General features: G+C 42.1%; 1 protein-coding gene across 2 annotated transcripts in view; it reads left to right on the plus strand.

Moving 5' to 3' along the window:
• Nucleotides 1-25,899, plus strand: part of HS3ST5 (heparan sulfate-glucosamine 3-sulfotransferase 5) — a 201,503-nt gene that overhangs the window by 99,096 nt on the left and 76,508 nt on the right. For both annotated transcript variants that reach the window (XM_068168083.1, XM_068168082.1), the window contains exon 2: nt 582-789. The gene's annotated coding sequence lies outside the window, so the exon portion shown is untranslated. The remainder of the gene's footprint in view (nt 1-581; nt 790-25,899) is intronic.

Genomic DNA, 25,899 nt, shown 5'->3' on the forward strand with positions numbered 1-25,899 from the left:
AGAGTTGTTAGCCATTGGAATGTGCTGCCCAGGGAGGTGGTGGAGACACTGTGCCTGGAGGTGTTCAAGAGGGGATTGGACATGGCATTTGGTGCCATGATTTAGTAGTCATGAGGTGTTGGGTGACAGGTTGGACTTGATGATCTTTGAGGTCTCTTCCAACCTTGTTGATTCTATGAAAAGGCAGCAGAGTAGCAGTAGCATGTGCAGTGTGTTGCTTCTTGCCAGGAACATGTTTTTTGCCTGTAGCCCACTTAAAATACATGCAATTAGCAATTTGCTGTTCTTGGGAAGGGTTTTTGATTGATGCTTACTATTATGAAATATATTGGCTGTAATTTTCCTTCCCCTTCCTCCCTAACCTGCACTCCAGGTTGCAGGCTGTCAATGTTTACATGATACTGAGAAACGAGACAGTACTTCCAAAAACTTGAGCTGGCAAGTACTATCTCTGGGGCACTACTGCACAAAATTTCCCTCCAGACATAAAGAGAGAGGCTGAGTGCTTGTTTTAGTGTAGGCTTGAGGGTTGGTTCTTTTTCTTTTCAAATATGCAGCAAGCATCTTCTCTCTTTGCACAGGCTCAGCGAGGTGCACGCCAGTTCAGCAGAGATGTCTGATCTTCCCGTCTGCATACCTGGAGCTGCTTTCCCCCTCGATTGGTCTTTTCAGTAACCACTAAAGGCTTCTCAAGACTGAACACTGGAACAAATGAGTTAAATCCTTCCTGAATGTTCTTCATCAGAAGCAGATGTGTTGGATTTTCTGGATGTGCATAAGGACACAAAGGTTAGTGTATTCCTGAAGGTTCAGGGCTGTTTCATTTAACCACTAGCAGTGCAGACAACGTTTCAATTTGTTGCTTAATCACAGGTGATGAAATGGTGATAGACATCACACATACAGTTGAGATCATGCTTTTAGCTGTCATGGAATGAATGCACTTACTGAGCTGGTACAACTTAAAGCCCTCTAAATGACTTGCAGGCCAACAAGATCGAGCTCTGTCTGTTCTCTGAGCCTGATTGGCCATTCACCATTTTTGTAGTGTCTCTTTTAAATGTGGGTTTGGTGCATTGCTATCACACTCATGTGATGTACATCTGGCAAAAAGGGGACAACAAAAGTATTCTACCTCCCTCTGTTCATATGATGGTCCTTGTTTTCAGTCAGTGGGGCAAAGGCATAGATGTTTGTCTACCTGTGTGCTTACCTACTCTACACACAGCATGTGGGATTCAGGGGAGTGCCAAAGATATACAGAACGTGTTGGAGGAAACCATTTCTTCCTAATGGCAGCTATGCACTTCCTGGAAGCTTTGAGGTTTTGGTAAAATGCTTTTTCCCTCCCTTAATTTCTATTAAAGTATTATATAACCTATGGAAGCTATTCTGCCACCTTATAAAACCAGCCTTGATCAGGATAATTCACTGACATCACTTTATTGTGCTATGATCAAATATATGCAAGAAATCATTCTGCAAGCAGATCCATGCTCAGAAAGGTGGTGGAACGTGTGTGGGCATATGTGCACATCAAGTCATATCTCAGACACATAACTGACAAGGCAAGTAGCAAGATCATAAAGATACATCAGGAGTTTCAGCATCAATCCTAACACCATAAAAAACAATTAAAATAAGGAAAAGAAAAAAGGTCTCTATTGATGTGGCTAATGCTAAATGCACTAGGGAAGAAAAGTGAACAGTCAGTAACCCTGATTTATTCTATGATTGCCATCTGTTTTTCAGCTTCTGCAGAATACTTGTCAGGATTGTTGCTCTCTAGGGGTTTGGTGGGGGAGGGGGGACTCAACTTCTTTTCGGTTTCATTCTGTCAACCTCATCTTATTTGATTTGGCCACTTGAAAAAAAACAAACAAACAAAACAAACCAGCTAATTAGTTTTACAAACACTATTTGTTCATATTAAACATCTCCACTACCTATTAAAGTGGTTTCAGGAAACCTATTAGCTAAAATAGATGGAGTTCCAACTTGATGCAATTAGAATTACATGGATTGAGCTCTGCTTTCTCATTTTTGTGGAGGGATCCTAGTGATACCATCTGAATAATAGCTCTCTAATTAATCTCTTTTTGTCTGCTACTCTAGCTAGTATTTCTGTTTGCACTTGAAATGCCAAATCCCTGCATAAAGTAAACAGAAGACAAAAATATCATCCCTTATCAAAAGGAATTGTTTCCCTGTTGGCACCAAATGTCTACTCCAGATAGGAGAAGGGCAAGGAGGCTGGTGAGAGGCCTTGAGCACAAGCCCTACGAGGAGAGGGAGCTGGGATTGTTTAGCCTGGAGAAGAGGAGGCTCAGGGGAGACCTTATTGCTGTCTACAACTACCTAAAGGGAGGTTGTAGCCAGGAGGCAGTTGGTCTCTTCTCCCAGGCAACCAGCACCAGAACAAGAGGACACAGTCTCAAGCTGTGCCAGGGCAAGTTTAGGCTGGAGGTGAGGAGAAAGTTCTTCACAGGGAGAGTTGTTAGCCATTGGAATGTGCTGCCTAGGGAGGTGGTGGAGTAACCAGCCCTGGAGGTGTTCAAGAGGGGCTTGGACATGGCACTTGGTGCCATGGTTTAGTCATGAGGTGTTGAGTGACAGGTTTGACTTGATGATCTTTGAGGTCTCTTCCAGCCTTGGTGATTCTGTGAGAAGAAAGGGGGGGTGGGGGAGAAGTAAGAACACAGTTTTGTTTCATCTGAGTTCTCTTGAAGTCACTGAGTTTTTGTAGTAGAGTTCAACAGGAACAAGGGCATGGATTAAAAAAAAAAATAGAGTCCATTTAAAAGCAGGATAGAGGAGCTGCAAGATCTTGCAAAGGTTTCCATATGGAAAAGAGTTGTGTTAGTTCTGTGGGGTGCCCTCACTGCAAACCTAAATATTTGCTAAGAAAGTAAAATTCCTCTAGGTCACATGTAGTAGCTTTAATGTGTAGACTGCTTTTCCTAACACTACCTCTATTATACATTTGTGTATATTAAGAGGTGAATAGCTTACACAGGCCTCAAGTGTGACAAATGTAAACTCCCCCTCCTTGCACTGCCTGTGTGTTTGTACTTCTTGGGGGGGTTCATAATATATATTTGTGTGGACTGTTCCATATATATAAGGCACAGGATTACAGGTTCTGCAAACTCAGTCCAGTTGTTGACAGAGCCTTGCTATAATAGTTGAGGTGGTGCTAGAAGATTCTACTTATCTTCCTTTTGCTTACAGCATTGCTGCTAAAGCACACACTCACTAATACAAAGATATGAATTTGGCTGGAAAATTATAACACAACACCCCCCAAATATCCAAATGTAATTCTTTTGTGGACTTTGTGGTTTCTGCTACAACAAAGGTTACAAACATTATTTGGAGACTGGAGAGCAAACTTTCTTTGATAGGCACTGGCTATGCTCATTTAAAGAGTGCAAATACAGTGAAATAAAATAAAAGCCCTAAATGATGTGGCTGGCTGCAAACCCAGTGAAGTTACACCTGCTCAGATTTTCCATGATGAATTTTGTTACTGCCTGACTTACACCTTTTGCAAGGCAGGTGCAGCTAGATTTATTCACAAGGCTTGCAGAAGCTTAGGTAGTAAAAGCTAGAAATTATCCCCATGTAAGTGAATAAATGATGGTTAAACTGGATCGAGCACCTAGCTTATTAAATCAAAAGCACCATTGTGCATTTAATGAAGAAACACACAAAGAAAGATATGATGGCTTATGAAATGGGGAGTCTTTGGCATAACCTCAGATTTAAAACTGATCCTGGAGATTTTTGCTAAGCTTACAGCACACAGACTAAATCCTGGAGGTTACAGCTTCCTTTTGGAGGTTGGAAGAGTCCCCTGACATGCAGAATATTGAATTCTGCCCTTCCATGTCTTGGGAGGTTGGCTTAATGTGCAGAAAAAAGATGTCTTCTGTCAGATATATTTTGTGAAGGGGAAAAGCAGAAGTGATCTATCCACCGCTTCAGAAGTAGGTCAGAGCTGTGAATCTTAATCCAAGGCAACATGACTACAGCTCAGCATAAGGTCCCTTAAATTCCAGAAGAACTAGTTGTGTTTCAGATTTGTCTCTGCCCTTGTCATCACCTTTCCCTGACTTGCTGGCTCTCCTGAGAACCATCTTTCACACCAGAGTAACTGCATCTTTCTGTGTTGTTATGACTCATCAGTAAACCTAAAGCCATATACATCTACCCATACAGCAGCAAAGTAGGGCTTGGCCACGAGTTTGACCCCTGCTCCAGCTCCTCCACCCCATCTGTTCACATGGTCCCTAGCATGGTTTTGCCACACTGTTATTGATTCTATGATTCCATTCTATGATTCTATGCCAAGGATTATTTCAGGGAGCAGCATGGGGTAGGGACAGCTTCCAGGAAGTAGATAAAACAGCCACTGTGGCTTAGGAGGGAGGGACTGGGTCACCCACACCCCAGGCAGGAGAATTAGCCCTAATCTGTTTAATTTATGACCATCCACACAGCTGGTGAATGCTATATGATGAATGACATGCAAAGCTGAAGCCTTCTCTGACTAGCCATGGATCACTGATGTCCATGCAAGCTGTTCCATCACCTTCCTTTAACCTTTTCCCTGGTTACTACTTCAAGGACAGAGAATTTGAGAAGGAAAAACTGAGCCACTTCCTCTTCTATGTGGGAACTGCAGGCAGGGTGCAATGCACAGCATTTGCAGTAATTGTTGCTCTTCCACAGAGAAGCACAACTATTCAAACAACAATGGTGACTGCCAATATTTATCCCCAGATCCTTTGATTTTTTGTGGGTTATTTTGGTGGTTTGTTGGGGTTTCTTTTGGTTTGTCATGTTTTGTGGGGACTTTTTAGCATTTATAGCCTTAATGATAGAGAATTTTCATGAGTGAAGCTATGATTTCCATGCTGTTCTTGTGGGGGAAGTTTATCCCCTGTTTCTACTTGCTACTTTATGGTCCTTTGCTCTCAAGAGACCTAATAGTGACCTTCCAGTAGCTGAAAGAGGCCTACAAGAAGACTGCAGAGGGACTGTTTCCTAAGACCTATAGTGATAGGATGAGGGGCAATGGTTTGAAGTTAGAGAAGAGTAGATTTAGATTCAATGTTAGGAGAAAATTCTTTACCATGAAGGTAGTGGAACACTGAAACAGGTTGCCCAGAGCGGTAGTTGAGGCTCTATCCTCAGAGAGACTCAAAGACAGGCTCAACAGGACTCTGGGCAACCTCATTTGTTGGGGGATGTCTCTGCTTACTGCAAGGGAGTTGGACTAGACAGCCTTTGGAGGTCCCAAACCATTCAATGACTCTTTGATTCTATGCCTCTATGTTTGTATAGTCTTTTCTAGTTACTTTGCTTATGAGTTTTAGCTTACTAGTGTGTGGAACACCACTTCTCTTAGCTGATTCCAATGACATATTTATATTACAGTTTTTCTTTTCCACAAAATAAACTTGTAAAACTGGTGGGGGTTAGTTTACAATAATAAGGTGAGAAGGGAGAGAGGAGAGAGGAGAGGAGAGGTTCAGAGAGGAGAGGAGAGGTTCAGAGAGGTTCAGAGAGGAGAGGTTCAGAGAGGAGAGGAGAGGTTCGGTTCGGAGAGGAGAGGTTCAGAGAGGAGAGGTTCAAGAGGAGAGGAGAGGTTCAGAGAGGAGAGGAGAGGAGAGGTTCAGAGAGGAGAGGAGAGGTTCAGAGAGGAGAGAAGAGGAGAGGTTCAGAGAGGAGAGGAGAGGTTCAGAGAGGAGAGGAGAGGAGAGGTTCAGAGAGGAGAGGAGAGGTTCAGAGAGGAGAGGTTCAGAGAGGAGAGGTTCAGAGAGGAGAAGAGAGGAGAGGAGAGGTTCAGAGAGGAGAGGTTCAGAGACGAGAGGTTCGGAGAGGAGAGGAGAGGTTCGGAGAGGAGAGGGGAAGGGAAGGGAAGGGAAGGGAAGGGAAGGGAAGGGAAGGGAAGGGAAGGGAAGGGAAGGGAAGGGAAGGGAAGGGAAAGGGAAGGGAAGGGAAGGGAAGGGAAGGGAAGGGAAGGGAAGGGAAGGGAAGGGAAGGGAAGGGAAGGGAAGGGAAGGGAAGGGAAGGGAAGGGAAGGGAAGGGAAGGGAAGGGAAGGGAAGGGAAGGGAAGGGAAGGGAAGGGAAGGGAAGGGAAGGGAAGGGAAGGGAAGGGAAGGGAAGGGAAGGGAAGGGAAGGGAAGGGAAGGGAAGGGAAGGGAAGGGAAGGGAAGGGAAGGGAAGGGAAGAGGAAGAGAAGAGAAGAGAAGAGAAGAGAGAAGAGAAGAGAAGAGAAGAGAAGAGAAGAGAAGAGAAGAGAAGAGAAGAGAAGAGAAGAGAAGAGAAGAGAAGAGAAGAGAGAAGAGAAGAGAAGAGAAGAGAAGAGAAGAGAAGAGAAGAGAAGAGAAGAGAAGAGAAGAGAAGAGAAGAGAAAGAGAAGAGAGAAGAGAAGAGAAGAGAAGAGGAAGAGAAGAGAAGAGAAGAGAAGAGAAGAGAAGAGAAGAGAAGAGAAGAGAAGAGAAGAAGAGAAGAGAAGAGAAGAGAGAAGAGAATTGGAATGGAATGGAATGGAATGGAATACAATGGAATACAATAGAATGGAATAGAATTAACCAGGTTGGAAAAGACCTTTGAGATCATCATATCCAACCTATCACCCAACACCATCTATTCAACTAAACCATGGCACCAAGCACCCCATCCAGTCTCTTCCTAACAGTGATGATAAGCTTTATCAATCTAATAATCCAAAAATGAATAACAAAGGGTGAACCCATGAATTGTGGATATTTTGTTGCTGCTGTCAAAAAAGTTGAAAATCAAACATGTTTACAAAAGGAAGGCTTCAGAGGAGATATGACTTCCCCTTTCTCCATAACTCCACTCCCATAAGATTGAAAAAAATATTGGATTTACAAAAATGTGGGCAGTTTTTTTTTTTTTAACTTACTTTGAAGAATAAGAAGGGAGGAAAAAAAAAATGCTTTTTGAACAGCAGGATGTAATTTCAGACTATTTGCAGTCAAGAGGCCTCTGCTGAGCAAAATACTCATTCAATTTAGGAATGCAGATTATAATAATTTTCCTATCTCCCTCACAGCAGGATCCCTGCCATCGTTTTGCAAACTCACAGGTTGCAGTACTGAATGACTAGCTAACTTCAGTTCCAGGTAACACACACTTCAAGCATATTCTCATTAGCTCGACTTAGTTATAATGCAAAGCTGCTTAGTTTCACCAAGTGAAATGGGATACACTTAAATTGCTTCATCTAATATAATACTCCTCCTTAATACATGTAAAGTGGTTTATGGTGGCAAAGCTTGTAGAGCATGAAAATCGCCAGGGAAAGGAAGGTTTTCTGACTACAACCTGTCAAAAGAAAAAAGTCTTATTTTATGTCATTTCTTTTAGGAGAGGTTAAGAGTGAGGAAGGAGAGATCGTAGTAAGGAATAATCAGGCTAGAAAAATGTAAATTTAGTGCATTAACCTTTTGAATACATCAGCTCTACCAAACAAGAAAGCCATCAAGTAAAGCTGGTCTTTCAGTAATCTCTTCTGCACCATAAAATGAAATGTAAACCACACAATGGCCAAAACATATTGTAGTAAGAAACAGTAGTCCTTATTCAACCTCCTTTATCCAAAGAGTATTCTATTGTGCCCCATGTTTCCATTTGCTGGTGTTATTAACCCAGCTTCCTATGGCTCTATTAATTTGCAATGAGTTTTTAACTTGAGATATGGATAGGCATTTTTTTTTTCCTTCTTCCTTTAAATATTAACTGAATACGTCCAAGTCTTGCATATCTTGCAGATCAAAAGCCTGATTTTAATAAGACCCCAAAACAACACTGATAAAAGAATTTTTTTTCCCCACTACCCTGCACCTGCAGTCTGACCACAGGGCTATAAATCCTCTCCCTACAATCTTTTCCAATACTATTCAGAGAGAGGCTAAGCTGCTACAGGCTTTACAGATGACACCCAAGTGTGTATCTCATTTTCCACAGATGCAACCAGAGCCATCACAAAGAGTTTGCACTGCCTAGAGGAAAGTGGCTCCTGGAGAAGAGCATCTGGCTCAGATTGAGCTTGGGTGAGATCCAGACAATATTGGTTGAAAGACAGAAACGATCCAGACAGCCAGTTGAGCAAGATTCCTAGGCACATGCCTTCAAGCATTAGTTTGCAATGAGGCTGTTCAGATCTTTGGGGAAAAAAAAAAGCAGTGATAAGCATGTTGTTCAGCTGTGGCCCCAGAGAATGAACTAAGAACACTTCCCAGTCCAATTAAAAGCATCTGCAGCAAAAGTTTTCAGTCTTTCCAAGCTTTTTGCTGTGATTAGAAATGGAGGCTACAATGTCTAGAACATGCCTCCTTCCATGCTGCCAGGACAAAGACCTAGCCACGAAGAGCTCTTCATACTTTTTAAGGGGTTGACTCAACTCCTTGTACTGAGGACTGTGGCTCTTGAGCCACCATGTCTTTGAGGCTCCTATTTGCACTTGGATAGAAAGCACTAATCTTGTTCTCAAAGGTACAGTCGTTTTGGCTGTCTTGATATCCATGATTACTTTTACATTTTCTACAAATGGACAGCTTCTAAAAGAAACAAATTTAATCTTCCTGAGCAGAGAAGGCTCCTGAGAGATGTGTAATGCATGTCATCTAGTTATGCAGTGAGCTTTAAGAGACTGCATACATTGCAGAGTCCTTTCCACAAAGAATTTGACTTCCTGAAGTTCTGTATGTGTGCTAAAATTAAGCCATCTACTCTTGATAGGAGAATGGTGAAAGGCAAAGGATTTAAAAAGCATGTGAGGGGTTTGGAGCACAAGCCCTATGAGGAGAGGCTGAGGGAGCTGGGATTGCTTGGCCTGGAGAAGAGAAGAAGAGGAGGCTCAGAGGAGACCATTGGCCATTGCAATGGGCTGCCCAGGGAGGTGGTGGAGTCACCATCACTGGAGGTGTTTAGGAAGAGACTGGATGGGGTGCTTGGTGCCATGGTTTAGTTGATTAGATAGTGTTGGATGATAGGTTTGATTTGATGATCTCAAAGGTATTTTCCAACTTGGTTAATTCTATTCTATTCTATTCTATTCTATTCTATTCTATTCTATTCTATTCCATTCCATTCCATTCCATTCCATTCCATTCCATTCCATTCCACTCCACTCCACTCCACTCCACTCCACTCCACTCCACTCCACTCCACTCCATTCCACTCCACTCCACTCCACTCCATTCCACTCCATTCCATTCCAAACCTGGAGAGGTCATACAAACATCCCTCATCTGTGAAATGTCAGGACTCAACAGTGCTGGCCTATAAGGAACAAATAACTGGTGAGTGAAGGTGGAAGCATATGTGAAAGATGCACGTAAGTGAAAGTGCACAAATGGGAAGCTGGAGTCCAGTTTCAGGGTGGAACTGGCCTCTGAGCCCAGTCATGAGCACTAATAAAATGTCACAAGAATCTTTATGGAAGAGAAATATCTGTGAAACTGTTGGTATTCTGTCAGAATCTTAAACCTTCTCCCAGCACTTTGTTTTACTCAGCTCCCTCAACAGTGAGCAGGAAAAAAGGCATCCTGGAGTCTTACTCGTGAGGATTTTGTTGATGCAAGCAGTTACCTGCAGTTTATTCCCCTGGACTTTCTGAGGTCACAACATGACCTAAGATGTGCTCCTCTAAATATTTATCTTGTGTTTCCTCCAGATCACCTTCAGGAGTAAGCAAGAATAAAATGGCAACACAGGTCTTTAGTTTTTAGATGGTTTTGTTGGTTGGTTGGTTGGGTTTTTTTTTCCCTTAGTAGTGGCAGCATGGATTCAATTTTTGGTAGGTATTTGTCAAAGCCATTTCTGTTTCAAGTGAAAAGATGTTTTCAGACAGAACTCAAGTCCCCTTGTTCATATTCCAGACCTATTTCACACATATGAACACTGAGGATTAACCTTAAAGGGTTAATTTTTGGCCCTTGTAAGGAAAACACATTCCCTGAAAATTTTTCTCCTGGTAATTCCTTCCTTGCAGTCTCCTCAGTGGCTCAGCAGCTGTGATGCTTATCACAGCTCCACTCACTTTATGAAAACTATTTTAAATGCTCTCCATTAAGAAGCTGTGTGGAAAAACACAGTGCATGCTTGTGAGGCACTTGTAGGAGCACACAGTTATTGGGAGGAATAAAATACAAAATGCAAAGCTCCTTTTCAGCTGGTCTGTCTACAGCCATGCTGCACTTATTGCTATCATGAATAAAGCATTGGGTTTCCTAAATTGTGTGTGTATTCCTAGAGGGGTACTTAAGAGACAGAGCTTGTTAGAGAAGGCATAGAAACAATGCAGAATTTCTCCTGTTCCAGTGCTTGAATCATATGGTATAATCATAAATCCTGACTGCAGTCTGACCAGATAAAAGGGCACAGGGGACTCCTCCAGAAGTCTGGGAATTTCTTTTCCTTGGCCATTTGTGTAGGCCAGTCCCTCTGAGGAATGAACAGCCAACTGAGCCACTTTGAGGTCTACTTATGTTGTCCACCCCAAAAATGCCTGGTTGCTGTGGGGAGTCCCAGTGGAGCCAGGGGCAGAGAACATCCCAAAACACTTTCCTGATCGGTTTGACCAGCAAGGAGGCTTCTTGCAAACCAGAAGCTGGGGTATAAATATTTTATTCTCGAGGGGGTGTAATGAGGGCTGATGTGCTTTGACCTGGTAAGGCACTGACAGGAAATACTGCCTTGAAAATACTGGGCTGCTTGGGGAGGGTTTTTTTTTGATGTGGTTGGAGATTTTATTCCAGGTTTGAGCTGTGACTTTAAACTTAAATCCTCCTTCCTTCCCTAGAACAAAATTACAAACTCAGCTGCAAGTTATGTGTACTAAAGGATGCCAAATGCTTTCTGTGGTCTTCTTCATTGTTCTAATAGAAGATGCTATTTTTCCTCTTTTATTAATAAGATGATATCTTGACTGAGATCAAGAAAACTACTGTCTTAATGGCCTGACAAAGTGATCCCTGCTTTAATAGTCAATGCATAGTGCTTCAAACACCTATTAATATTTCAATGTACTCATTGCTCTAAAAACCTTAAATCATAAGTTTGGGGTTTTCTTTCTAATTAGTAATACAAAAGGCAAAATACATAATAAAAGATTACTTTGCCTTACTGCTTTTGATCCATTGTTCTCACTGCCTTTTGTATTGTGTGGCACAAATATCATTCCCTAATTATTTTTCCTCCTTGCAAATTAATGTGCATCCAAATGAGGGAGCAAAAGTATTTTCCTCTTATAAAGCACTTCCTTTTACAGCTGTACATATCACATGGTATATAAGCATACTGCTAAGTGAATATCCCTTGCAGCTGAAGCCTTCGTGCAGCCATAAGGCTTAGCCTAAACAGGCCTTGGGAATTTGGGTTTGCAGCATCTTGTAGGTGCAGCTTTCTACAGCTGTATAAATGCATACAAAAGATTGAATTTTTAGATGCACATCTGCTGTTCAATGTCATGTAATGCTGAGTTATGCTTAAGTTATGTCCTTAAGAACAAATGCTAATGTCCTTATAAAAGTTTCTGAGTTGTTGGCATGGTCCTAGAAAGGCACAAATAACTGAAGTGCAAAACAAGCAGAATTTGAATATAGAGTAGAGTAGAGTAGAGTAGAGTAGCATAGCATAGCATAGCATAGCATAGCATAGCATAGCATAGCATAGCATAGAATAGCATAGCATAGCATAGCATAGCATAGAATAGCATAGCATAGCATAGCATAGCATAGCATAGAATAGAATAGAATAGAGTTAACCAAGTTGGAAAAGACCTTTGAGATCATTGAGTCCAACCTGTCACCCAACACCATCTAATCAACTAAATCATGGCACCAAGCACCCCATCCAGTCTCTTCCTAAACACCTCCAGTGATGGTGACTCAACCACCAATCACTCTTTCTATGAAGAACTTCTTCCTAACATCCAGCCTAACCCTTCCTTGGTGCAGCTTGATGCTGTGTCCTCTTGTTCTGGTGCTGGCTGCCTGGGAGAAGAGATCAACCCCCACCTGGCTACAACCTCCCTTCAGCATCATTTTATGCTTTGTTTCGAGTTTTGGTTTGGTTTTATTTGTTTATTTGTTTGTTTGTTTTTAACAAATCTTTAATGCTCATTGATTGAGGATTTGGTAGTATCTTAGCTTTCAAGACAGACTGACACTTCAAATCCTGTGATCACACAACCTAGGAGCATTGCTTCACTGGCTGTGCTATGTATTCAGCTAATACTCATATTACACAGGCAGTTCAGATCTCATAAGCTAAGTTCCTCTAAAATCTTGTCTTCTGCACTGACCAGACACTGAAACTTTCTCAGTATCACAGTATCACCAAGGTTGGAAGAGACCTCAAAGATCATCAAGTCCAACCTGTCACCACAGACCTCATGTCTACTAAACCATGGCACCAAGGGCCACATCCAATCCCCTCTTGAACACCTCCAGGGATGGTGACTCCACCACCTCCCTGGGCAGCACATTCCAATGGCTAACAACTCTCTCTGTGAAGAACTTTCTCCTCACCTCCAGCCTAAACTTGCCCTGGCACAGCTTGAGACTGTGTCCTCTTGTTCTGGTGCTGGTTGCCTGGGAGAAGAGACCAGCCTATCACAGATTTTTAACATCTCACAGATATTTAACATGTCAGATCCCTGAACAGATTAAGTCTGTGGATATTTAAAAAAAAGGGGGGAAAAAAAGAAGAAAAAAAAATAACATAGAATTTTTTTTCTTTTGCTTTTGTCCTGTTTTGCAAAATTCAAGATGTCATATGAAAATGACCCCATTTTTTTTGGGCTCAGCTGAAAAGCTTCAGTTCCTTTCAGTTTCGTGTTCTAAAAATGGCATGGATCTGAGGTTTGTTTTCTTACTATCTCTTCTTAAAAACCAAGCAAACAGACAGACTGGAAATTTAGGCTTGCCCCATGTAAATAGTTTCCTCTTTCACCAAACATACCAGAGACTCTAAGTCGTTTTTAGGAGATATTGTTAGCTTCACCCAATCCTCTTATTCAGAGCAACTCTTGGAACCTGGCAGCTCAGTCAGGTGTGGAGAACAATCTCATTTTTATAAGGACTCTAAAGATGCAGGAATTTGGTTCCTCAGTAAATAGAAGACATGAAATGCCTTTTTTTTGTTTCTTCTTTTTCTTCCTCTTTTTTTCTTTGTTTTTAAATCAATATTCATCCCAAGAGAGTTGCATTGCTTAGCAGTGACAGTGAACTCACAGAGAGGAATGCAGCATTTCTGTTCTTACAGCAAGTGTGGTGGAGGCTTGAAGACATGCACTTGGATTCTTTGTCCCTGTTTCAGAATATCATGGCTCCTTTATTTAGAGTATGACTATAGCTCAAATATAAGCTAAAAATAAAATAAGGAAGCATTTTTTTCCTTCTTTTTTTTTCCCCCACTTCTTTTCTTCCCTAACAAACTGCATAGATCTGACAGGCCCAAACTTGAATTGTGCAATCTGTTCCTCGCCCTCATTGGAGGGACTGAGGAGTTTTCCTGCCTGGAAGCATAAGCACGTAGCAGAAGTCTCTAAATTGAGAACTTGCTCATTTTAAGCTGATTCTGTAATCAGCAGCCTGGTTCTGAATCACATTCTGGAAATGTTCATCTCTTGGCATTGATTATAGAGAGAGTTGAAAGTAATTTTGGTTCCCAGCTTAGGCACGTCAGCGAGAAAACCAGCACGACAAAGGGTGAATCCAGACCCGAAATTTGCCCCAGTCCTGTTCCAGATTCTCTGTGGAAACCTGGTGCAGCTGAAGCTGATGGAAGCTATGCCATTGACCCTAGGCAGCTAGAGGCTCTCCTCAGACCTTGATTCAAAACTTGCCAGAATGTTTAACCTTGGAAAGTAAAGACATACAGAAATATTTACACAGCCTTGAAAGCTGTAACTCAAGTGTGTCTCCAGTAAAACATCTCGAGCTTGTAGCTTTGACACAGGAATGGGATGATGCATAACTCAATGAATGCAAGAGATCTTTTCCTTTCAGACTCCAGGCATCAGTCCTCTCTCAGCAAAGCTAAGCAGTATATATCTCTTTGTCACTTGCCATGAACACTTGTTTACCAACCCCCTCAAGCCCACCGAGTGCAAATAAAAACTGGCAGGTAACACTGGAATTTAAGGTGCATGCATGCATGCTGCAGAGGCTTTTTAATTCATGCAGAGTTGTGTTGGGCAGCACCAAACACACTGAAGAAATGGGACCACTGCAATCACTTTAACAAGTTGTTTGGCTGCATGCATGATGTGATTCACTTCAGGGTCTCACAACTGCATTCAGCTTTATTTGTTAACCTAGCAGAACATTATTTATTAACAAGTTCTTCATGTTTTATTAAGCCTAATGTCAAACCACCTCTGTGGGACTCTAGGCATGTTCTCTCTTTCTCTCTTTGTGTTAAAGCCTTCTAAAGGAAACAAAAAATTATGCAGCAAAGCTGCAGATAAAACCCAGCAGATACCCATTCAATTACTCTTGATCCTGGCAGATGATGTTTCTGAATATTTGTGAAAGCACAGCATCTGATTGTGTGCTGGCTTAAATTAAAGCATTCTGCAATCTCAGATATATGTAATTAGGGTGCCTTACAAACCTAACCAGGCTACTGTGGTCTCCCAGGCTGGAGCTCTCAGATGGCGACCACTGACAAGTACACCACAGAAGCAGGATTCATGTCTTTTCTGACGAACTGAGAGTTCATGTCAGAGGGAGAGGGTTCTTCATGGGAACATTAAAAAGATTCAGACTAGTAGCAGGGTGAATTATCTGTGATTCTCTGTAACTTGAGAGGAGTACTATAGCTCAGGAAACTAATACCAAAGTTAACAAACTGTTTCACCCTCTATCTGATTGAATACCTTGTTGTCTAGCACTGACATGAGACCTTATTGCTGTCTACAACTACCTGAAGGAAGGTTGTAGGCAGGTGGGGGTTGGTCTCTTCTCCCAGGCAACTAGCACCAGAACAAGAGGACACAGTCTCAAGCTGCACCAGGGGAGGTTTAGGCTGGATGTTAGGAAGCAGCTCTTCACAGAAAGAGAGATTGGCCATGGGAATGTGCTGCCCCGGGAGGTGGTGGAGTCACCACCATTGGAATTGTTTAATAAGAGACTGGATGAGGCACTTGGTGCCATGGTTGTTTTGATTGGGTGGTGTTGGGAGATAGGTTGGACTTGATGATCTCAAAGGTCTTTTCCAACCTGGTCTGGTCTGGTCTGGTCTGGTCTGGTCTATTCTATTCTATTCTATTCTATTCTATTCTATTCCATTCCATTCCATTCCATTCCATTCCATTCCATTCCATTCCATTCCATTCCTATAAGAATACCCCAAGATATATTTCATGATTGTTCTACATGTGTTGTTGACATTTAACATCAGTTTAGCAACACCAGCTTGTGCACTACAGAAACATAAACAGAATGGAGCAAATGTGATTTTATGTGGTTGAAACAATGGCAATTCCCAGAAAATCCACACGTTCATCACTTTTTGCATGATATAGATACAAGCTTTGCATGTGTAAGTGCTCCTCAGATAAAGTTCTTAGTTTGCTGTCATCTTACATTTGAAAACCAACTTTTTAAGTATGTTTTTTTCAAAAGATTTTGGTTAGCAGACTTAAAAATAGCCTGTCAGAATCACCTGAGTTATCACAACAAGCTGAAATAGTATAAATCCCCCTAACCTGTAAGGAGGAGAAAACCCTACAGGTGGGTTCCTTTTATGAACACACAAAAGAAAGCACTGAACATCTGAAGCGACAAACACAAGTTTAGCTGCTGAAATGTAAAAGTTTTGTACAGCTGAGAAGTCATTTTGGTTTTACTGAAGACAAGAGTTTCTTTAAAGGTTTTAGTGGAGAGCAGAAATAAGGTATAGAGCCTTACATAAGCTCTCCACTCATCACACTAGCCTACATTTATGCATCTGATAAATAAAGCAGCAAACTTTGACCAGTAATGGAGGACAAAACCCCTTGCTCGTTTTCCAACCCCAGCAACAGAAATCCATGGAGAAAATTTCCTGGAAGGCCTTGCAGATAGATGATTTGGACACTGCATAATCACTGCTGCTTTATTTCCTATTTTCTTTTTGTAATTACTAGAAGTTATGAATATTTAATGTGAGCTTGTTTTGAGCTTTTCCTTTTTCTTTCATCTTGCTACTTTCATCATCTTCCACAACATCTGAGAGATCAATGTGAGGCAATGGGATGGTAGGGGAACACACCATATCGTTACCATGCCACAGCAAACACAGTTAATTGAGGAGGGGGATAGGACCTCAGCTGGTGGCTGTGAATGGAGCTGCCCTGGATTTTGAAGAAGCTGGCTGGTTACAGGCTGTCACACTGAGTCCTCTGGGCACAGGGATTTTGGTGACATCAACCAAAGGCTGCCAGACCTCCATGATGAATTGTTGTGTCCCATTTTATGCCATGTAGTCACTGAAACTTGGTTTACCCCTTCTCAGGGGGTGCCTAACCATCAGAGAAAGAGCCCTGCTTGTCTGGTGTGTGTTTTTTCTTTAGCAGCAGCTACAAAGCTGTGAAATAAACCAGTGGTGGTAGAGGAAGACTCTACTCTTTCTCCTCTGGTTATGTTTTGTGATAAATAATTGATCTTGCTACAGAGATTAGTGTGTAAATCCCAATGGGAAGGAAGCACCCCTTGCAAGCTCAGGCAAAAGTCTGAAATGGCATAGAGCAAGGATCAAAACTTAAGCCACATCCTTTTCATTGGTGCTTCTTATTGTTTAGCCTGGTTAACTGCAGAGGACTTCTCCTATGCAGGTCGAAGGGGCTTTCCCCATGTTATTTAGCTACCCCAGATTTTCTTCTTCCCAGTCTTCCTCTTGCCTTGCCTGTTACACACAGAATACAGTGTAGACAAGGAAGGGGTGTAAAGTTTGGCATTGCAGTGCTGTGTCCAGCTTGCCTGCTCTAGATCTGGCTCAAGAAGCTTCAGACTGCTCAAAGGCCAAAGAAAACAACTAACTTAGCTTCCAAGTCATAGGCAGTCCAGGCTGGTCAGAAGTCCCTCTCAGTCAGGCCTGTTGCAGGTATCACTGTTTTATCAGCTACTATTTCCTAGTTTTACATGTTCACAGACTTAGACTAATAGGAAAGTTGAACTAGAAGCTGTCCCATTGAACCCTTTATATACTTCTTTCATGTTTTTTTTTGTATCTTTTTGTGGTGGGGGAAAAATAAAAAAGCCAGTGAAATTGGATTTGCTTCTGAACCAGCTAAGAATAATTTGCCACTAAGACTTAACAAGAGTCTAAAAACTCAGCAGTAAGACATCTTAAACCGAAGGGAGTCTGTTGAGAGCTTGTTAGCTCCCTGTAGACTACAAGTAAGGCAAGCAAGCCTGCCTTGTAGAGTTTCCCCAAGAGGACACAATTAAAAATCATCCTGTGCAGGAGCTATTTTATATGCTTTTGTTTTTAATAAAGCCCTTTGAGACCAGCAGCAGGGTGTAGTATTCAACTTGCTTTTGGTTCGTGTCTTTATGTTGCTCTCCGACAGCCTACCATGCTTTCTTCTCAGTATTTTACTGTCTGAGGAGTGAACTCATGGTTAAATAGAAGGCTCCTTGTCTCTTTACATAACTTCAGTACAAACACAGCACAGGGGAGTGTTGTTTCATGTAGGTGATTTCCAGAAATACAATTGCAGCTGATTAATGGGGTTCTGTTATATTCACTTTCACATCAACACATCATTTCTTCACAATGCAAGTGGTCTATCTGCAGTGTACAGTGGTTCAGGCAGGTGTATGCACCTTTCACCGGGGACAGCAGGGGCATGTAGCTTCACTGGCCTCAGCCATCCACTGATTTTGGTACAATCACTGAGAAGGTACCTGCCACACTGTCTCATTTCTCTGCCATGAGCATATGAGACAGCTCACAGGAATGGTGAGGCACATTCTCATCTGTGCTGCTGTTCAGAAAAACCTGCTGTGGAAGAAACCATGAGCCAAGAGAGGGCTCTTTTGAGACTGGGGTTCAGCCCACCTCCGGATTTTGCAGAGCTGAGGACACAAAAATCCCCACACCTGCAATCAGTGCAGTTACTTGAGCACTTGTTCTGGAAATCAGAAAGAAAGCAAATATGCTCAAAGTGGCTGGGCTCTGGGTGGTGTCGAGATAGGGCAATTTCACTCAGTCATGTCATTTTTTAGGCTTTGCTGTACAGATGTGCAGCTCACCCTTCTGTGCCACACGGTAAAATATGACCGACTGCTGACACAGTAACGGCAAGGGAGAGACTGCCCAGGCATGCAAAATTAATGCTCTAATGATTGGACTTTTTGCTTTATTTTGCTTATGTTTGGAGGAAAGGCATATTTGGGAAGCTCCTCTCTCTCTCTCCTCAATTACTGCTGCTTCAGGCTGTTTGTGCTGTTGTAGCAGTTCTGGTAAACCCACAGAAGAGAATTGCCTTTTCTGTTGATGGCACATTTGCTGGCGTTTCTGCAGCAGCCTAGTAATATCTTTATAGCATAATGCTGTATTTTAATAGTCAATTAAAATTCTCATTGAACTGACAAAATGGACTTAGGAACTTCTGAAGACTATTTGGCTAAAAGTACTCATGAGACTGTTCTGATAATCACTGCCACGGCACTCTTCAAAATGACTCTAAAGCCTCACTCTGTCACAATAGGAGAAGTGGTGAGGCAAGAGAAAAGGTTCTTTTAAAGGAAGCCTGTTGAATTGAGTCTCATTGCTCTGTCATACCCATGTCTCCTCTCTTTTTTTCTTTGTCCTCCAGCACCACCATTATGTTTCTTCTGCCTTTTGTCCATTTTCTGAAATCCACTCTGGGTTATCTCTCTCTCTCTCTCCTTTTCTCCCCCCTTATTTTTCTCTCTTTCTTGTGCTATCCAATAATAACAAATTGTGCACTGCCTTTGTGATGAGAACGGGAAGGTGATGAATAGTCCTGTAGCAAGATTTCAGGGGCTTCACACAGAGTTTGTCTAATTTTATTCTTTTCATAACAAATGTGTTTACAGCCTGCAGGTTAAAATGAATGAAGGCAACAAGGAATACATAAGATAAACTCTGTATGAGTAAGTACACCGCAAACAGGGAACAGGGCTTGCAAACACATGAGTCATTCTAACTCATCCACTACTTGTTTCTGCCATCCCTGCAACGTTATCTTCAGTCCCACAATACCTGATGGATTTCTTAACACCCTAGCTGCTGGAATCATTTATTGCATGAAGACCTTTGCCTCCACCCAGTGTTTCTCAGTTCTCCCAGTTTCATTAGAGGATTTCTGTGGGGTTTTTTTCCCAGATGTCATCAGTAGATATTCTTTTGGCACTTTTCTGATGATTTCCTCTGGGCATCCCCCACACAAAGAGGTAACAAGCTTATGTAGTGTAGTGCACTGCCAGATGTGTTGTGGGATCATGTTCGTAATATTTAGCAACTCCTGCAATTGCTCCACAGAGGAAGCATCTTGCAGCTTCCGCAGGCAGGCTCTGCAAGCAAGGCAAATGACAGCTCAGGAAGAGCCATAAATAGGAAGCTCACAATTCAAGACACAAACAAATCCATAGGGCTACTGTGTGAGAGAGTAATAATAATTTTAGCCTTTTGAAAAGACCTGGGCAGACAGAACTGCAAACAGCATTTCAGTCTTCCTCATGCTATTGCCTCTGGCCTTTTGCTTCTCCAGCATAGTGTGCAAATAAAAGCGAATTGGCACCTTCAGATATACTTCTGGAGCCCTACAGATGTGTTATTAATGTGCATTTTTCAAGTTTCAAGGCACAAAAGGACTGTGATTGAATTATATGAAAACATAAAATAGAGTGGGCCTCTGCTTACATGGCACTTATTTACTTCCTTTATTTACTACAGATTGTGAGCAGAGATCAATGTTGGAGGAGCACAGAAAAAAATTCTTTTACCTTGAATAAATTCTGGGGTGTTATAGGCAAAGCAGAGTGAAAAGGGTAGAGGTTTTAAATGGCTGAAGCAGTGAAGTCCAAGGAAGAACTGCTGCAGCATGAGGCAAGGGTAGGGGGCAGTAACAGAAGGACAATCAGCAAAGAACTAAAGCTGGCATTTCTTCATCCTGCATTTCTTTGTAGTTACATCATTTGTTCCACCTAGCAAAGTGTTTGCTCCTTCTTCCCTGGTGGGAGCTCTGCAAGGCAGTGAGCAGCCTGGTTCCAATTACACACTTAGAACAAGGAGCAGAGACTTATGCCACATGGGAAACCAGTCCGAGTGCTCCTCAGCTGGGGTGTCCCAGAGATGCTACTGTGTGCTCCTGTGCACCCTCTTGGCACTCCCATGCAGCACAAATCTTTACAGACAAGCCTAAGCTTTCTGTCACAAAAAAAGTGAGGCTGCATGGAGAAATGACAGTGCTTTGTCCTGAAAACATGGCCAAGGTATGCACCCAGGGGCCAGAGTGGCTGAGCAGAGGGCTGATTTACTCCCCTTTGACAGGATGCATTAGATCACAGCCTTTAGATCATCATTACACACTATTCTTTTCAGACCTTTGCTTCATTCACTGCACAGGAGGGACCATGCACTGAGAATAAACCAGCAATACACAAAGAAATATGCTAATCTCGGTAGGATGCCTGTCTCGTGTGTGGTAAAAATGGAACTTACATGACAGCTAAGGCAGAAAAGTGCAGGAAAATTAAAAAATAATAAAGCACCTGAGGCTTCAAAAGTCAGTATGGCAATTTTAGCAGTTACTACCCACCAGCTGCTCCTTACTACCCTTTAGCTGGAGGTTTCTTCCTCCTCAACTGAGTTGCATTCAGCGCTGACAGTTTAAAATGGTTTAAAACTCCACCGACTTCGTGCTGAAGCAAGCTCAGACTTTTGATGAGGGCATTAAACCAGCATGTGGATGTGGTACCAGCAAGGAAAAGCAGCTTATTAAATTGCTTCAGCTGTACCCTACAGAAGACATACCTCAAGAGCAGACTCTACAATGGATTTCTTCTGGCCCCTGGTGATTGTGGGCAAGTGACTGAAGTTTAAGCTTTCACAGCTGTCCACTAAGTTCCTTCAACTTCCAGTTCATTGCATCTGGCTGAGCAAGAGGAAATACTTGGCCTTTGACTGACATAAACAGCGAACAACTTCCAACTACAGCTGAGGTTCATCCTCTGAGGGTGCCAGAAGAAAAGGACCAGGTTGAGGCTTTTTGGACCAACTTTCCAGTTAGGTGATAGTATTGACAATTCATCTTAAACCCCTGTAGGCTGATTTCCTGTCTTGTGGGAACACCAGCAATACTCTCATCCCATGTGGGCATTGTTGGGATGAATCTCAGGTAGTGATAGGATCTCAGGTAGTGATAGGACTAGGGGGAATGGAATGAAGCTGGAGGTGGGGAGATTCAGGCTGGATGTGAGGAGGAAGTTCTTCACCATGAGAGTGGTGAAACCCTGGAATGGGTTGTCCAGGGAGGTGGTCGAGGCCTCATCCCTGGAGGTGTTTAAGCCCAGGCTGGATGAGGCTCTGTCCAGCCTGATCTAGTGTGGGGTGTCCCTGCCCATGGCAGGGGGGTTGGAACTAGATGATCCTTGTGGTCCCTTCCAACCCTGAATGATACTATGATACTATGAATTTATTGCCTTTTGTGAAGAGCTTAATTACAGAAAGCCTTCATTTAAGGAAACTGTCACTCCTATTAGAGGTATAAAGTGAAATTCAGCCCATCTGTTGGGTACCGCTGTCCGATTTCAGCTTTTTCTCTTAGACTTGTAAAATTCTTGAATGTGACAAAAAAAATGACAACTTTTTTTTTTCTTCTTCTTCTTCTTTTAAAATTGCTCTTCAGAGCCATGTGGCAAATGATGCTTGAATATCCTTTTCACACTTGCAATGTGTGAGTGAAAGGATGTATAGAGAGACTCTTTTTTTCTTCGTTCAAGTGCAAGATGACTCCGTTGCCGGTATCACTGGGTGTCTTTCTCTCTCTGTGCCCTGCTCTCTGCATTACTTAGCATTATTCTGTCAACTCAGAGTAGTATTGATTAGGAAATCCCCATCCCTGGAAGTTTTTAAGGCCAGGTTGGATGGGGCTCTGAGCAAACTGCTGTAGTGTGAGGTGTCCCTGCCCATAGCAGGGGTGTTGGAACTGGATGATCCTTGAGGTCCCTTCCAGCCCTGACAATTCTATGATTCTATGAAATTGGTATAGTGACTAACAAGCTGTATATTATGTGATGAGTTCAGACAACATGGCATGTTTTCTTGATACTTCAAAAGCTGATAATGTTACAAAATGCACAGATGATTTATTTTCTGGACACTGGCTTTACACCATCACTAGAGGTTAACAGTTCTCTGCATCCCTATGATCCGATCACCATGCAGTGAACTAAGCATCGGCTTAGTTAGTGATCTTCCTGGGTGCTGCTTAATAATGACTCTGCATTTGTCAGGAAGAAACTGCAGTTTGAAATATCCCCTGCTGATAGTGCCAGAAGAGAGCTGGAAAATCTCCAGGACTCTCTCATTTTAAAAACATTGCTGAATTTCCTTGTGCATATATGAATATACAAATCTTGCTTATTTGAGCAGTGAGTGGCTTGGTTGGTTGGCTTTTTTTTTCTCACTTGACTGCACTTTCTTCTTGTAGTACATGTTGGTTCAAAAGAGATTAGAGTTTATCCCATGTATCAAGAAGGATGAGAGGTGGGCATTTCAGAACCATAGAATCAACAAGGTTGGAAAAGGTCTCAAGAATCATCAAGTCCAACCTGTCACCCAACACCTCATGACTAACTAAACCGTGGCTTCAAGTACCACATCCAATCCTCTTTTAAACTTCTCCAGGGACAGTGACTCCACCACCTCCCTGGGCAGCACATTCCAATGGCTAACAACTCTCTCTGTGAAGAACTTTCTCCTCACCTCAAGCCTAAACTTTCCCTGGTGCAGCTTGAAACTCTGTCTCAATAGTAGTGCTGTACATACTAAAAGTAGGACTTTATAATTACATATATATATATATATGTATTGCATTTTGTAAGTAAGGGGACAGTTGCAGAAAAGCTTAATGTTAAGGATGAATTGTCAGTGACTGAATTGTCAGTGTGACTGAATTGTTCCAGAATTGAAAGGCAGTTCTTTAACTCAGGTTACTGATTGGAAAATGGAGTAATGAATTGGTAAAACCAAAACTAAGAGAGTTGCAGTCACCCTTGTTTGAATACAAACAGACAAATTAGGAAACATTTTTGCATGCAGTCACAGGTGGAGGAATCTCCATACCCTTCTTTATTTTAGGTGACATCCTGTATTTTTTCTCTTGTGATGGTAGGAGGCAAGCCATAGAGATAACTCAAGCTTCGGGAGGAAAGCCTTGACCTCTCACAGCCTGCTGCCACCCTTCAACAAGCAGCTAGGAAGGCAGATACCCCCTTGAGCAGGGTTGGACCTAATTTTACTCCTGCCAGGGGCTTCATTGCAACCTTTGTCATTGCTCAGGAAGGACAATCATAACCAAAATTGCAACAAGACTTAAAAGGAAAAAAAGCCTGAAGGTGCTGGAAAGTTCAGTTCATCAGAAGAAGGGAGGGAGGGAAGAAAGCTTTCTCTTTTTCCTCTACTGCTGAGCTGCCAGTCGGCCAAAAGAAATTAGAGCCTAAAAGTTATGGCCCATGTGAAAGCAGTAGAAGGAAGCACATTAGAAATGCCCCCTGACTGCAAACCCAGGTGAACTGGATGCAAATTCAACAATGTTATTGCTCAGTGAGGAGGCTTTCTCAGGGATAAAAGGCAATAAGCACATAAATATCTTTGGGCAGGTGTTAGTCTCTAATAAATATCTTTGGGCAGGTGTTAGTCTCTAGTGTGACCTGAGCAAACCCAATTTTATTGTGAGCCATGTTAAGAAGGAGCTGAGCCTATAAGCCTTGCAATAGTAACAAAAAAAGCAATTTATGCAAAATGGGGGCAATCCTCATCTCACAGTATCTAGAGAATATGCAGTCATATAGGTGATTACTTTCCAAAAGAAAAAAAAAAGAGAGAGAAAAAGAAAAAGAAAGAGGAAATTAGAAAAGGTTTGGATAAGTTATTTAATAGCCTTTTGGAAGGCTGCTACTGGGAAAGCATTGAGAAAAATAGAAAGGGTATGGCACTGGAGGAGCTGGCAAGGCATTGTGGGACTATGGGATGAAATAAAGCAGGATTCATTTATGTAATTATTACAGGGACAGAGCAGTCATAGAGGAGTTAAAAGCTATGCCATGGTTCCCTAAAATAAACTTGTCTTCTTTATCCTCTGTCTTTTCTACTCAGTGACTTTTGTTGAAAGCAGAATAAATTTAAAGATGTAAAGAAAACAATAACTATTTCTAAACCACTCTTCTAAGCTCAGAGTTTGGTTTTCTTGGTAACTTTGTTGTTGTTCTTCTTCTTCTTTTATTTTTTTTCTTTCTTTTCTTCACAACACTTTCACAGTTATTTAATCTGGGCATTGTGCACAGAGCCACCCTGCAAAGGATTGTGTGCTGCTAGCTTTATGTGGATTAATCAGGGAGTTGGAAGACATATAGGTTTACATTTTCAAAAGCAGTCAGTAATTCACACTGAGTGCTCCATTAGATATGCACAGGAAGAAAACACTGAGTGTTAAATCAGTATTTAATATCAGGTTTCTTTAAGTGTGTAAACTTAACTACCTGACATCATTAATCTGTTTTGGTGTATCGGGCTGTAAATATTTACACTTGTTTTTAAAGTAACAGACAGTCATGGTTGCTGTTACAATGCAAAACACTCATTATGGTTGAGGCTTTCAGAAGAGCTAAGGGATAATAGATACTCTGTGTTAAAGCAGCCCAGTTCTGACAGCTAGAAACAATGTGGGACTTGGAGTTAAATTCAGTAAGTAGAATCAATAAGGTTGGAAAAGAGCTTGGAGATCATCAAGTCCAACCTGTCACCCAAATCCTCATGACTACTAAACCATGGCACCAAGTGCCTCGTCCAATCCCTTTTTGAACACCTCCACGGATGGTGACTCCCCCACCTCCCTGGGCAGCTCATTTCAATGGCCAATAACTCTTTCTGTGAAGAAATTTCTCCTCACCTCAAGCCTAAACTTCCCCTGGCACAGGGACTTCCACACCAATGTGGTTTTTAAAGGACATTCACATTTGTGTCGCCACTTCTGAGGGGCAGAAAGTCTTTCAGTAGTTGTTTATTTTGGGTCTCAAAGGTTTTTGATCCATTTTTTATGTTTCTGCTGAGGCATCAAAGGACTTTGGCCTTAGGGAATTTGTATATTTCCTGTGTGCAGGAGAGTGCATTAGCCATCAACCTCGAGTTTTATTTTGCTATAGCCACAAAACAGTCAGAGGGCTGTGTAAAGCACTAAAATGGGAAAAGCCAACCTTCAGGTTTGAAGTAAGCAGAGCCTTTCAAAGTTATTAATGAGCTCAGACCTAATTGGTACACATTGGTTTTGGTACATATTAACCCAGAGGCATTTCTCTTAGCTTTGCTCCCAGGCTCATGGAGGCACACATCCATCGCATGAGCCAAGTCCTTAATTTTGGTCTGGGGCTGAGATTTTGCTCCTACCCCTGGGTTTGGTGTTTCCTTCTGTTTTGCTCAACCAACTTTCCCCAGGCACATAACTGTGTTTCATTACACACTAGAATGTACTGCTATTTCTGACTTTATTATGGGCCCAGCATTAAAATTCCCAACTGGAGCAAGTTCTTGCCCATGACAGAGCTGCTACAGTGGAGGAAATCCTCCAAGCACCCACCTCAGGTGGTAAAGTAAGAATGTAACTTTAACATAGATGA

Source organism: Melanerpes formicivorus, unplaced genomic scaffold (assembly GCF_026170545.1).
Source record: "Melanerpes formicivorus ecotype bairdi unplaced genomic scaffold, bMelFor1.0.p_v2 SCAF_131, whole genome shotgun sequence".
Taxonomy (NCBI): Eukaryota; Metazoa; Chordata; class Aves; order Piciformes; family Picidae; genus Melanerpes; species Melanerpes formicivorus.